Source organism: Oncorhynchus kisutch, linkage group LG18, assembly GCF_002021735.2.
Source record: "Oncorhynchus kisutch isolate 150728-3 linkage group LG18, Okis_V2, whole genome shotgun sequence".
NCBI lineage: Eukaryota > Metazoa > Chordata > Actinopteri > Salmoniformes > Salmonidae > Oncorhynchus > Oncorhynchus kisutch.
The window spans coordinates 32,259,096-32,271,473 of record NC_034191.2 but is presented as its reverse complement, the minus strand read 5'-3'; positions in this window follow the sequence as shown (position 1 = coordinate 32,271,473).

Here is a 12,378-nt window from a genome sequence, read left to right as displayed (position 1 = left end):
AGGGATGTAAAAAAATCTGTCCACAACATTTGAGAGATATAAGCTTATGGAACATTTCTGGGATCTTTTATTTCAGCTCATGAAACATGGGAACAACACTTTACATTTATATTTTTTTCAGTGTAGAGAGAGGAGAGGAGAGGAGAGGAGAGGAGAGGAGAGGAGAGGAGAGGAGAGGAGAGGAGAGGAGAGGAGAGGAGAGGAGAGGAGAGGAGAGGAGAGGAGAGGAGAGGAGAGGAGAGGAGAGGAGAGGAGAGGAGAGGAGAGGAGAGGAGAGGAGAGGAGAGGAGAGGAGAGGAGAGGAGAGGACTAATTATTCCCTTTGCCAGCTCTTATGAACAACATTGGGGCAACAGTTGGAGGAACATGTTGAAAAAATGTCTGTTTTAGTGAAAGGCTGCCTTTGTCTTCCTCTGGTCTGATCTGGCTCAGCTGCTGAGGTTAAGAGGTCCTGCCTGCCTCCCAAATGGCACCCTAACCCCAATATAGTGCAGAGGCCCTGGTCAAAAGCAGTAAACTACATATGGAATAGAGTGCCATTTGGGACACAGACAGGGTCTGTCTGTTCCAGGTTCTGTGTGACCAGGGGTTAGGGTTAGGGCTGGGAACAGCTCTAGTCAAACACAGCTCAATGTTTCGATAGGCAGGCCTTGCTGCCCCGCTGGAGAACAGACTTGTTTGTGTCCATGGAGAAAGAGAGAGCGAGCGAGAGCGAGAGAGAGAGAGAGAAAGAGAGAGAGAGAGAGAGAGAGCGAGAGAGAGAGAGAGAGAGCGAGAGCGAGAGCGAGAGCGAGAGGAGGAACGACTAAATTAGGGAAAAGAGAGCACCTGGTCTGAAAAGCAGTTGAGTTGAGCTGTGCTGTGCAGAGCTTACTTAATTGTCTCAATCCTAACTGGCTAATGTAATGACACAGTACCTAGTATCTAGCCGTGAACTAAAATCTTACAACAACAGTGTGTATGTGTGTGTGTATATGTGTACGTACATGTTTGCGTGCATGCGTGTGGGTGAGCGCTCGTGCATGTCTCTATGTGTGATTCAGGTGGTAGATTGACAGGAGGCAGGGTTGATGGGATATTGCTCGGCTGGTGAGCGGTGAGCAATATAGAGCTGTTTCCCCAACCCGCAGGCTGCTATGACAGCTATGTGAAGACATGGCCGGAGGGACTAGAAGAGTCTGCCAAGACAACCAACAGCTAGAGATGCAAGCATGCCAGGGCCAGAAACAGGATACTGCTGTTTCTCTATAGTTGATTACAATGTTTCTACTGGGTATTTCTATTTTATTTTCCTTTATGACACACCTCTTCATCTTCTGCTGATGCATAGTATATAGAATTCCCTCCCTCTAACAGAGAGCCCATTGGACAAAGTTGTGATTGTCAGGGGTCATGACGCAATCATAGGCTGGTGCCTAGCCGACTTCCGAATGAGTGTTCTCACATACTTCCTTAATAAAAAGACCTTCACTTGAAAAACTAGAAAATATCAGATATGGTACTGTTTGTCCATTTTGAGACACTGTAGCCAGAAAATAATCTCAGAATTATTCTATCACTCAAGACATCTGTCATTCCTTTTGATGATTTTCCTTCTGATGTTTTTCCTTCTGATGTTTTTACCGAGATCTTAGTTGCACAATTTGACATCTAACTAAGATGTTTGGTGCAGTATTTCGGGAAGTGACAAAACTTGCATGAAAACTATTAGTCTCTAGCTGAATGACAACAAACATTGAAGAATCTCTCCTGTTGACCATTCACTGACAAAGGGGCGTAGACTTCGGCTACAGACTTCAGCTTGCCTTGAGAAAAAATGGTGTGTGTACGAACAGCCCAGAAAACCTTGCAGAAGACCAAGACTAACAAAAATTTTACAAAATGTTGTCATAATATATGCACAAACTGTTCTAAACTGTTTCAGATGGGCATCATGCAGACCACTTTAGGGTCCCCAGGACACCAGATGAAATGAGGGCTCATTCAGTAATAAACCTCCCAGTATACTGGGACACAAGGCTGCACAACATATTTTAATCTGCCAAGAGCATTGCACACATCTCTCTGGTATGACAAAAACAAAGTGCGCTGTCATCCCTCCTGCCTTTCCTCTATATTGTCTCTATTCAGTGGAATGAATCAGACGGACTGTCAGGACAGAAGAGGAATGTCAAGAGATTGTGGTTCCTATAGAACAGAGACGGAAAGAGGGAGGACAGAGAGAGAGAGAGAGAGAGAGAGAGAGAGAGAGAGAGAGAGAGAGAGAGAGAGAGAGAGAGAGAGAGAGAGAGAGAGAGAGAGAGAGAGAGAGAGAGAGAGAGAGAGAGAGAGAGAGAGAGAGAGAGAGAGAGAGAGAGAGAGAGAAGCCAGCTGCAACATGTGGCTGTATGGTTGAAGGCCTGCTGCCTGCCAGCAACAAATCATGCTGTTGTGCTCAGCCAAGTCTGAGAGACTGCTCTTCACTTAACTTCAAATTTGTGTAAAACCCCTAAGATCACCTTCCCAAACAAGACAATAGGCACATTGGGGGCTGCATCCATAGGGCCCTGGTTAAAATTAGTGCACTATATTCGGAATAGGGTGCCATTTGGGGCGCAGGCTGAATGTCAGACATTACATTTCAAATGGTACTCTTACGCAACAGTCACAATATTTACACCACCCAAGGACAATGAATAAAATACCACAATGAGATAACACTCTTTTGTAGAACATTGCAGCAATACCTCTGTCCTTGACTCAATATTCCCATTCCATTCTCATTCCTTTTATATTCTCCTGCATTTCCAGCATTCCAGAGAGAATAGACAGATGTTCTGTGTTATCCTTCCTCCCTGCAATCTCTCTCTCTTAGTTAGGGGGGCAGGGGGGGGGGGGGTTCTGTGTTATCCCTCTTCCCTGCAGTCTCTCTCTCTCTCTCTCTTAGTTAGGGGGGGTGGGGGTTCTGTGTTATCCTTCCTCCCTGCAATCAATCTCTCTCTCTCTCTCTCTCTCTCTCTCTCTCTCTCTCTCTCTCTCTCTCTCTCTCTCTCTTTCTCTCTCTCTCTCTCTCTCTCTCTCTCGGACCATGCCTCAGGACATCCTGGCCTGATGACTCCTTGCTGTCCCCAGTCCACCTGGTCATGCTGCAGCTCCAGTTTCAAATGTTCTGCCTGCGGCTATGGAACCCTGACCTGTTCACCGGACGTGCTACCTGTCTCAGACCTGCTGTCTTCAACTCTCTAGAGACAGCAGGTGCGGTAGAGATACTCTGAATGATCGGCTATGAAAAGCCAACTGACATTTACTCCTGAGGTTCTGACCTGTCGCACCCTCTACAACTACTGTGATTATTATTATCTGACCCTGCTGGTCATCTATGAACATTTTAACATGGCCATGTTCAGTTGTAATCTCCACCCGGCACAGCCAGAAGAGGACTGGCCACCCCTCATAGCCTGGTTCCTCTCTAGGTTTCTTCCTAGGTTCCAGCCTTTCCAGGGAGTTTTTCCTAGCCACCGTGCTTCTACACCTGCATTGCCTGCTGTTTGGGGGTTTACGCTGGGTTTCTGTACAGCACTTTGTGACATCAGCTGATGTAAGGGCTTTATAAATACATTTAATTGAATTTGATTGATACTGTATTTAGATTACATTAGGCATACTGCAATATGAAATACAGAAATTTACTTGCCAATTAGCGTCCTGTAAATTACTATCAAATTCACGGCAACACCTTTACACTGTAGCCTACAGTGTTTAAGATGGTTTACTGAAACAATTGATTTACCTCTGAGAGAGAGAAAGAGATAGACCTCTGAGAGAGAGAAAGAGTGGGCCCTGACAATAAATCTCAAGAATGCAAAAATAAGGGTGTTCCAAAAAAGGTCCAGTTGCCAGGACCACTAATACGAATTCCATCTAGACACCGTTAACCTAGAGCACACAAAAAATATATACATACCTCGGCCTAAACATCAGCGCCAGAGGTAACTTCCACAAAGCTGTAAACAATCTGAGAGGCAAGGCAAGAAGGGCCTTCTATGCCATCAAAAGGAACATCAAATTCAACATATCAATTAGGATCTGGCAAAAAAATACTTGAATCAGTCTTAGATCCCATTGCCCTTTATGGTTGTGAGGTCTGGGGTCCACTCACCAACCAAGAATTCACAAAATGAGACAAACACCAAATGAAGACTGCATGCAGAATTCTGAAAATATACAGTATATCCTCCGTGTACAACGTAAAATACCACATAATGCATGCAGAGCAGAATTAGGCCGATACCCGCTAATAATCTAAATCCAGAAAAGAGACGTTAAATTCTACAACTACCTGAGAAGAGCCATCGCCTACAAAGAGATGAACCTGTGGAAGAGTCCCCTAAGCAAGCTGGTCCTGGGGCTCTGTTCACAAACACAAACAGACCCCACAGAGCCCCAGAGAGAGAGAGAGAGAGAGAGAGAGAGAGAGAGAGGGAGAGAAAGAGAGAGGGGGGGGGGGGTTTCAAAGACATTGAAGGATGTGAATGTGATACAAAAGGACCAGGGCTGTCTCAAATGGCACTCTTCTCCATATATAATGCACTACTTTTAACCAACCTATAGGGCTATGGTCAAAAGTCTATATAGGGAATAGGGTACCATTTGGGAAGGCCCCCGAAGACAATAGCGGTGAGACGGGTGCTGCTGCCGGGTCTAGACCCTCCTCCTCCTCTTCCCCCAGGGACCCCAGATTATCAACACAGACTGTGTCCTAAATGGCACTGTATTCCCTATTTAGTGCACTACTTTTGACCAGGCCATATTGGAATGGAGCAGGAGTGAATGAATTGTTCTAATCTTCAGAGCGCAGTTAGCTGTTAGCCTTAGAACACCCTGGATCTGCATCTCATTTGGTTTATCTGTGGCCAACAGCAGGTAGCATCAGACCTAAACAGAGATTACTACTGAAGACTAGTTTTCAATATTTAGATGGAAAAATAGACTTGAATCTCATTATGCTTTATTGCAATGTGTCACCCTTATCTTTGAGAACAGGCCAGACCTTGAACAAACTCACACATGTTCTAGCCTAGTGTTGTATTAGATATTACACTGCGATCAGAGTTGCTTTGCAGATAAACTGGTGCGTAAGCAAGAGCTGACATTAACACATAAAGTCATGTCATCCTCTTTATCCTGGTCAGGAGAGAAGGAAGAACAGAGATTACACATAGTTTGCATCCCAAGTAGCACCCACTTCCCTATATAGTGCACTACATCGGCTCTGGTCAAAAGTAGTGCACTATATAGGGAATATGGTACCATTTGGGGCGCAGGCATAAATAGGTAATACACCATAACAACAGGACACCTCCATCCCTGATGTCACAAAACAAATTCTCAAACATCCGTGTGTGAGTGGAGATGATCAAGGCGCTGGTTGAAATGACAATGGGAAGAGAGGGGGTAAACATGACCTGAAATACTGCACTGTCCCATCATCAAGCCTGTCATTTCCATGCTGCTGCTCTGTGATTACGGTGAGGTAGAGTCAGGCGTGTGGGTGAGCAGCTGGCTGCCTATGTTATACACGTGCACACAGAGACGTGCACACGCACAGGCACACACACACGTGCACTGGCACAGAGACATGCACACGTACAGGCACACACACACGTGCACTGGCACAGAGACATGCACACGTACAGGCACACACACATGCACTGGCACAGAGACATGCACACGTACAGGCACACACACACATGCACAGGCACTATATACACTGGAAATGTACAGTGCTTTCAGAAAGTATTCATACCTCTTGATTTATTCCACATTTTGTTGTGTTACAGCCTGAATTCAAAATGGTTAAAACACATTTTTAACTCACCCATCTACACGCAATCACCAATATTGACAAAGTGAAAATATGATGTTACATTTTTTTGCAAATCTATTAAAAATGAAATACAGAAATATCTAATTGACATAAGTATTCACACCCCTAAGTCAATACATGTTAGAATCACCTTTGGCAGCGATTACAGCTGTGAGTCTTTCTGGGTAAGTCTGTAAGAGCTTTGCACACCTGGATTGTACAATATTTGCTCATTATTCTTTTAAAATTCTTCAAGCTCTGCCAAATTGATTGTTGATCATTGCTAAACAGACATTTTCAAATCTTGCCATAGATTTTCAAGACAATTTAAGTCAAAACTAGGCCACTCAGGAACATTCAATGTCGTCTTGGTATGAAACTCCAGTGTATATTTGGCCTTGCGTTTTAGGTTATTGTCCTGCTGAAAGGTGAATTTGTCTCCCAGTGTCGGTTGGAAAGCAGACTGAACCAGGTTTTCCTCTAGGATTTTGCCTGTGCTTAGGCCTAAAAAACTCCTTAGTTCTTGCTGATGGCCATAACATGATGCAGCCACCACAATGATTTAAAATATGAAGAGTGGTACTTATTAATGTGTTGGATTCGCCACAAACATAACGCTTTCTATTCAGGACTTAAAGTTCTTTTTTTTTTACAATTATTTTTTCAGTTTTACTTCAGTGCCTTATTTCCAACAGGATATTTATATTCTGTATAGGACTTCTTTTCACTCTGTCATTTAGGTTAGTATTTGTGGAGTAACTACGATGTTGTTTATCCATCCTCAGTTTTCTCCTAGCACAGCCTTTAAACTCTAACTGTTTTAAAGTCACCATTGTCCTCATGGTGAAATCCCTGAGCGGTTTCCTTCCTCTCCGGCAACTGAGTTAGGAAGGATACCTGTATCTTTGTGGTTACTGGGTGTATTTATACACCATCCAAAGTGTAATTAATAACTTCACCATGCTCAAAGGGATATTCAACATCTGCTTTTTCTTTATTTTACCCGTCTACCAATAGGTGCCCTTCTTCACAAGGTATTGGAAAACCTCCCTGGTCTTTGTTGTTGGATCTGTGTTTGAAATTACAGATACTTGTATGTGTGGGGTACAGAGATGAGGTAGTCATTCAACAATTATGTTAAACACTATTATTGCGAGAGTGAGTCGATGCGAATAATTATGCGACTTGTTAAGTAAATTGTTACTCCTGAACTTATTTAGGCCATAACAAAGGGTTGAATACCTACTGACTCCAGACATTTCATCTTTCAATTTATTTGTGAAAATTTCTAAAAACATAATTCTACTTTGACATTATGGGGTATTGTGTGTAGACCAATAACATTCAGGCTGTAACACAACAAAATGTGGAAAAAGTCAAGAGGTGTGAATATTTTCTGAAGGCACTGTATTCATCTGAACAACAAGCTCCGTCCCACCTGCTGTAACATGCTCTGCCAGCTTCGCAATCAGATGTAAAAATTCCTTCCTTCCGAGGTGAGAGGAGGGAGAGGTGGGACATGAGGAGAGGTGGAGAGGAGGGAGTAAGAAGAGGTGGGAGGAGAGCGGGGGGGGGGCTGGATCTATGCCATAATGGCTAAGCAATTCACAGGTATGTTTGAATGCTCAGCGTGATGTCAGATCCCACCTTCCCACCCCTCAACAGTACAGGTCAACATGTGAGCTTGCCTCCCAAATGGCACTCTATTTCTAGTCAAAAGTAGGGCACTATAGGCAATAGGGTGCTATTTTGGATGCACTCCCTATTCACCCAGACAACCGTTTCTCCCATCTACACAGTGTAGCAATCATACTGTAAATCGTGATAACATTCATTTTGCAGTTATTTGATCTCTCAGTGTGGAGACTGGACTTATCGAACTCAAACACTGGCTGAATAGTCTGTCTGTGGACAGGCACACAAACATGCACACAAGCACGCACAGACACACACTGACACACAACACACACAGAGTGACTTTCATGCCCTTCCAGAGAATAGGCCTAGTTCCTGTATTAGGTAAATATGTCACACCACACAGCAGTTTATAGCAGGAAAAACACAGACAAACAACAAAAGAAAAGCCCTACACTGTATGACAGTTCACCACAAGGAACCACTAGTCAACTTACCACCACAGGAACAAACACAACTCCCCTTTGTCATGCTTCTCTGTCAGGTGAGGACAGAAGACGACCTGAGGTTTTGAAGAACAATAGTAGTAGATGTAATCACAGAGTCAGAGAGAGAGAGAGAGAGAGAGAGAGCACAAGAGAGAGAGCGCAAGAGAGAGAGAGCTCAAGAGAGAGAGAGACTTGTACATTTCCTCAGTGAAAACAATGTACTGAGAAAATATCAAATTGGCTTTTAACCATATTACGTACAGACCACATATTCACCCTGCACACCCTAATTGACAAACAAACAAAACAAAATAAAGGCAAAGTCTACTCATGCTTTGTTGATTTAAAAAAATGTTTGACTCAATTTGGCATGAGGGTCTGCAATACAAATTTATGGAAAGTGGTGTTGTGGGAAAAACATACGACATTATAAAATCCATGTACACAAACAACAAGTGTGCGGTTAAAATTGACAAAAAAACACAAGCATTTCTAGAACCGTCTGCAGCACCCAGCCTCACCCTACTAGAACCCTACTATAATCTGAAGTCAAATGTCTACTGTTTACTGATGATCTGGTGCTTCTGTCCCCAACTAAAGAGGGCCTACAGCAGCACCTAGATCTTCTGCACAGATTCTGCCAGACCTGGGCCCTGACAGTAAATCTCAGTAAGATAAAAAATAAGGGTGTTCCAAAAAAGTTCCAGTTCCCAGGACCACAAATACAAATTCCATCTCGACACCGTTGTCCAAGAGAAAACAAAAAACTATACATACCTCGGCCTAAACATCAGCGCCACAGGTAACTTCAACAAAGCTGTGAACGAGCTGAGAGACAAGGCAAGTAGGGCCTTCTATGCCATCAAAAGGAACATCAAATTCGACATGTCAATTAGGATCTGGCTAAAAATTCTTGAATCAGTTATATAACCCATTGCCCTTTATGGTTGTGAGGTCTGGGTTCTGCTCACCAACCAATAATCCACAAAATGGGACAAACACCAAATTAAGACTCTGCATGCAGAATTCTGCTCAAATATCCTTCGTGTACAACACCAATAATGCATGTAGAGCAGAATTAGGCCGATACCTGCTAATAATCTAAATCCAGAAAAGAGACGTTACAATCTACAACTACCTGAAAGGAAGCAATTCCCAAACCTTCCACAACAAAGCCATCACCTACAGAGAGATGAACCTGGAGAAGAGTCCCCTAAGCAAGCTGGTCCTGGGGCTCTGTTCACAAACCCACCCCACAGAGCCCCAGGACAGCAACACAATTAGACCCAACCAAATCATGAGAAAATAAAAAGATAATTACTTGACACATTGGAAAGAATTAACAAAAAAACAGAGCAAACTAGAATGCTACTTGGCCCTGAACAGAGAGTACACAGTGGCAGAATACCTGACCATTGTGACTGACCCAAACTTAAGGAAAGCGTTGACTATGCATAGACTCAGTGATGTCACGGATCCCTCAGAACTTTCATTACGCACACCTGTCCCTTATTCCCACTGATTAGTACATGCATAAGTGTGCCCTTTGGTTTCTATTAGGCTGTCCATTATTGTTACAATGCCCATTGGTGCGTGTGAGTACGTGTGCTGTGTGTTTTGGCATTCGTGCCATTGAGGATTGTGCAGATGATTACGGGTCTTGTCCTGTGTGATAATCACTGTGCGTTAGTGTATTTATTCCTCACTCTTTTGTTTTGGGTTTCTACCCTTTACGGCATTCCGTAATTTGGGCTTAATAAAAAACCCTATTATGCATTCCTGCGCTTGTCTCCCGTATCATTCATACCAACGTGACAAGTGAACATAGCCTTGCTATTGAGAAAGGGTGTTGTAGGCAGACATGGCTCTCAAGAGAAGACAGGCTATGTGCACACTGCCCACAAAATGAGGTGGAAACAGAGCTGCACTTTCTTACCTCCTGCCAAATGTATGGCCATATTAGAGACACACATTTCCCTCAGATTACACAGATCCACAAAGAATTCTAAAACAAATCCAATTTTGGTAAACTCCCACATCTACTGGGTGGAATACCACAGTGTGCCATCACAGCAGCAAGATTTGTGACCTGTTGCCACAAGAAAAGGGCAACCAGTGAAGAACAAACACCATTGTAAATACAATCCATATTTATGCTTATTTATTTTCCCTTTTGTACTTTAACCATGTGCACATTGCTACAACACTGTATATAGACATAATATAACATTTGAAATGTCTTTATTATTTTGGAACTTCGGTGAGTGTAATGTTTACTGTACATTTTTATTGTTTAAATGTAATTTAATTATGAGAGAGAGGAGGACCAGAGTAGTGATGCGGGTTGGCTCATAGGCCTATATCAGTGGGGCGGACGGGTTTAGGATCATTAACTATTGTGTGGATTAAGGGCAGGTGGGTGGTGGACGGGTTGAATAAAGAGAAAACAATACCTTAAGAAATCCTTATTTTAGGCTATCTGGCATTAGTGCATAAGCCTAGTCTTTAGGCCCTAAATATATGGTGCCAAATATCCTACACACCAATGGCAAAATGTTTCTGGAAACGGGCAGAAAAAGCTAATGTCAATCCAAAAGGACAATGTCAGAGTCTAATTCAATAAGACAAAAGCTGCTAAAGGAGAGTTGAAGATAAAGAGAAGGGAGGGCCAGAAGAGTCATGTTTGGGAACAGCCTGGTCTCATAGACTAGACGCAAGCAGCGAAAGATTTGGTGAAATGGTGAAAGAGGATGATAGCAGTTATGTTATGTGCAAGGATTGTGAGGCACTAAACATATTCAACAGTCACAAGACAGGGACTTCAAATAGGCCCATGGCAAGTCAAGGGAACTGTAGCTGACTGCTAAGATGGGTTAAATGGGAACTGTAATCTGGACACTGACTGTAGGTCAATAACCTCTCACATAACCTTAATATTCACTCTTGCAGAGTTTCTTGCAGTACAATTACACACAAAATGTAGGCAAAATTTGACTAAGGAACAGAGGTGGAGAAATAGACTATGATTTATTTTTAGGATCTTCAGAGAATGCAAATGCTCCGTTAGATACCATCTGTATATAGGTGTTTATCAGCCTCATATACGCTGATAGTATTTCAACCATATAAAATATGCATCCAAGCCAAACTAAAATCTTTTCAGAAACATACTGTGGGTCATTTTCACAGTTTTCTATTTCCTTACAACCGGTCAAACTGATGTCATTTTGACATTTTGTACAGAAAATATTTCCTGTGTTGTTTTAGTTATTGCATTTGGTTCCAGGGTCCCTAAACATCTTTGCTCCACTAAAGAGGATGACAGAGAAAACTTTACCAATGTCAACTGGATTGAAGCATTCATTCTATCAATTTATGACATTATTCTGTTGAACAAGGGTTTATTTAGTCTTCTAGGGCAACACATAATGACAGAAGAGAAGCTTCATGTATCTAATATAGACAAGTTGACTATGAAATACCCTACAGAAATGTCAGAAATTATAAACAGGAACATATATAAATCCCCAAAACAAAATCCTGCACCCCCTGACAAAAAAAAACATTGCGCCGTCTTTGGCTGTAAGCTATAGCACATTGTCTATATTTGCTGGTTAGGGTCGGGTGAGACACTCAGATATACCACTACTTTCAGCCAATCAGCATTCAGGGCTCGAACCACCCAGTTTATAATAGCAATTGTAGGTGGATGCAGTTAAATAAACAGCTGACATGCACACCACTAGACCAGAGGGTTAAGCAGAACAATATGGTGAATCATAGGTTCCATCCAAATGGTACCCTATTCCCTACATAGTGCACTACTTTTGACCAGAGCCCCTCGTCAATAATAGTGCACTGTATAGGAAGAAGGGTTCCATTTGGAACGCTGACATGCTGTAGTGTGGGCTTGCCAGACAGCTCTGTAGCATCACAATGGAAGAAACATTGTTGTTCTATCAGGGCACAAGGTGAGACCCAGATGCAGACACAGGAGTCTTACAATGTTTATTCATCCAAAAGGAGTAAGCAAGAGAATGGTCGTGGACAGGCAAAAAGGTCCAAATCAGATCAGAGTCCAGGAGGTACAGAGTGGCAGACAGGCTCGTGGTCAAGGCAGGCAGAATGGTCAGTCAGGCGGGTACAGAGTCCAGAAACAGGCAAGAGTCAAAACTGTGAGGACTAGAAAAAGGAGAATAGCAAAGGGAGTACGGGGAAAAACACGCTGGTTGACTTGACTAAACATACAAGACGAAATGGCACAGAGAGACAGGAAACACAGGGATAAATACACTGGGTAAAATAAGCGACACCTGGAGGGGGTGGAGACAATAACAGGAACAGGTGAAACAGATCAGGGCGTGACATGTTCAGTGTATGTGTGTGTCTTATATGGGATTAAGGAGACCA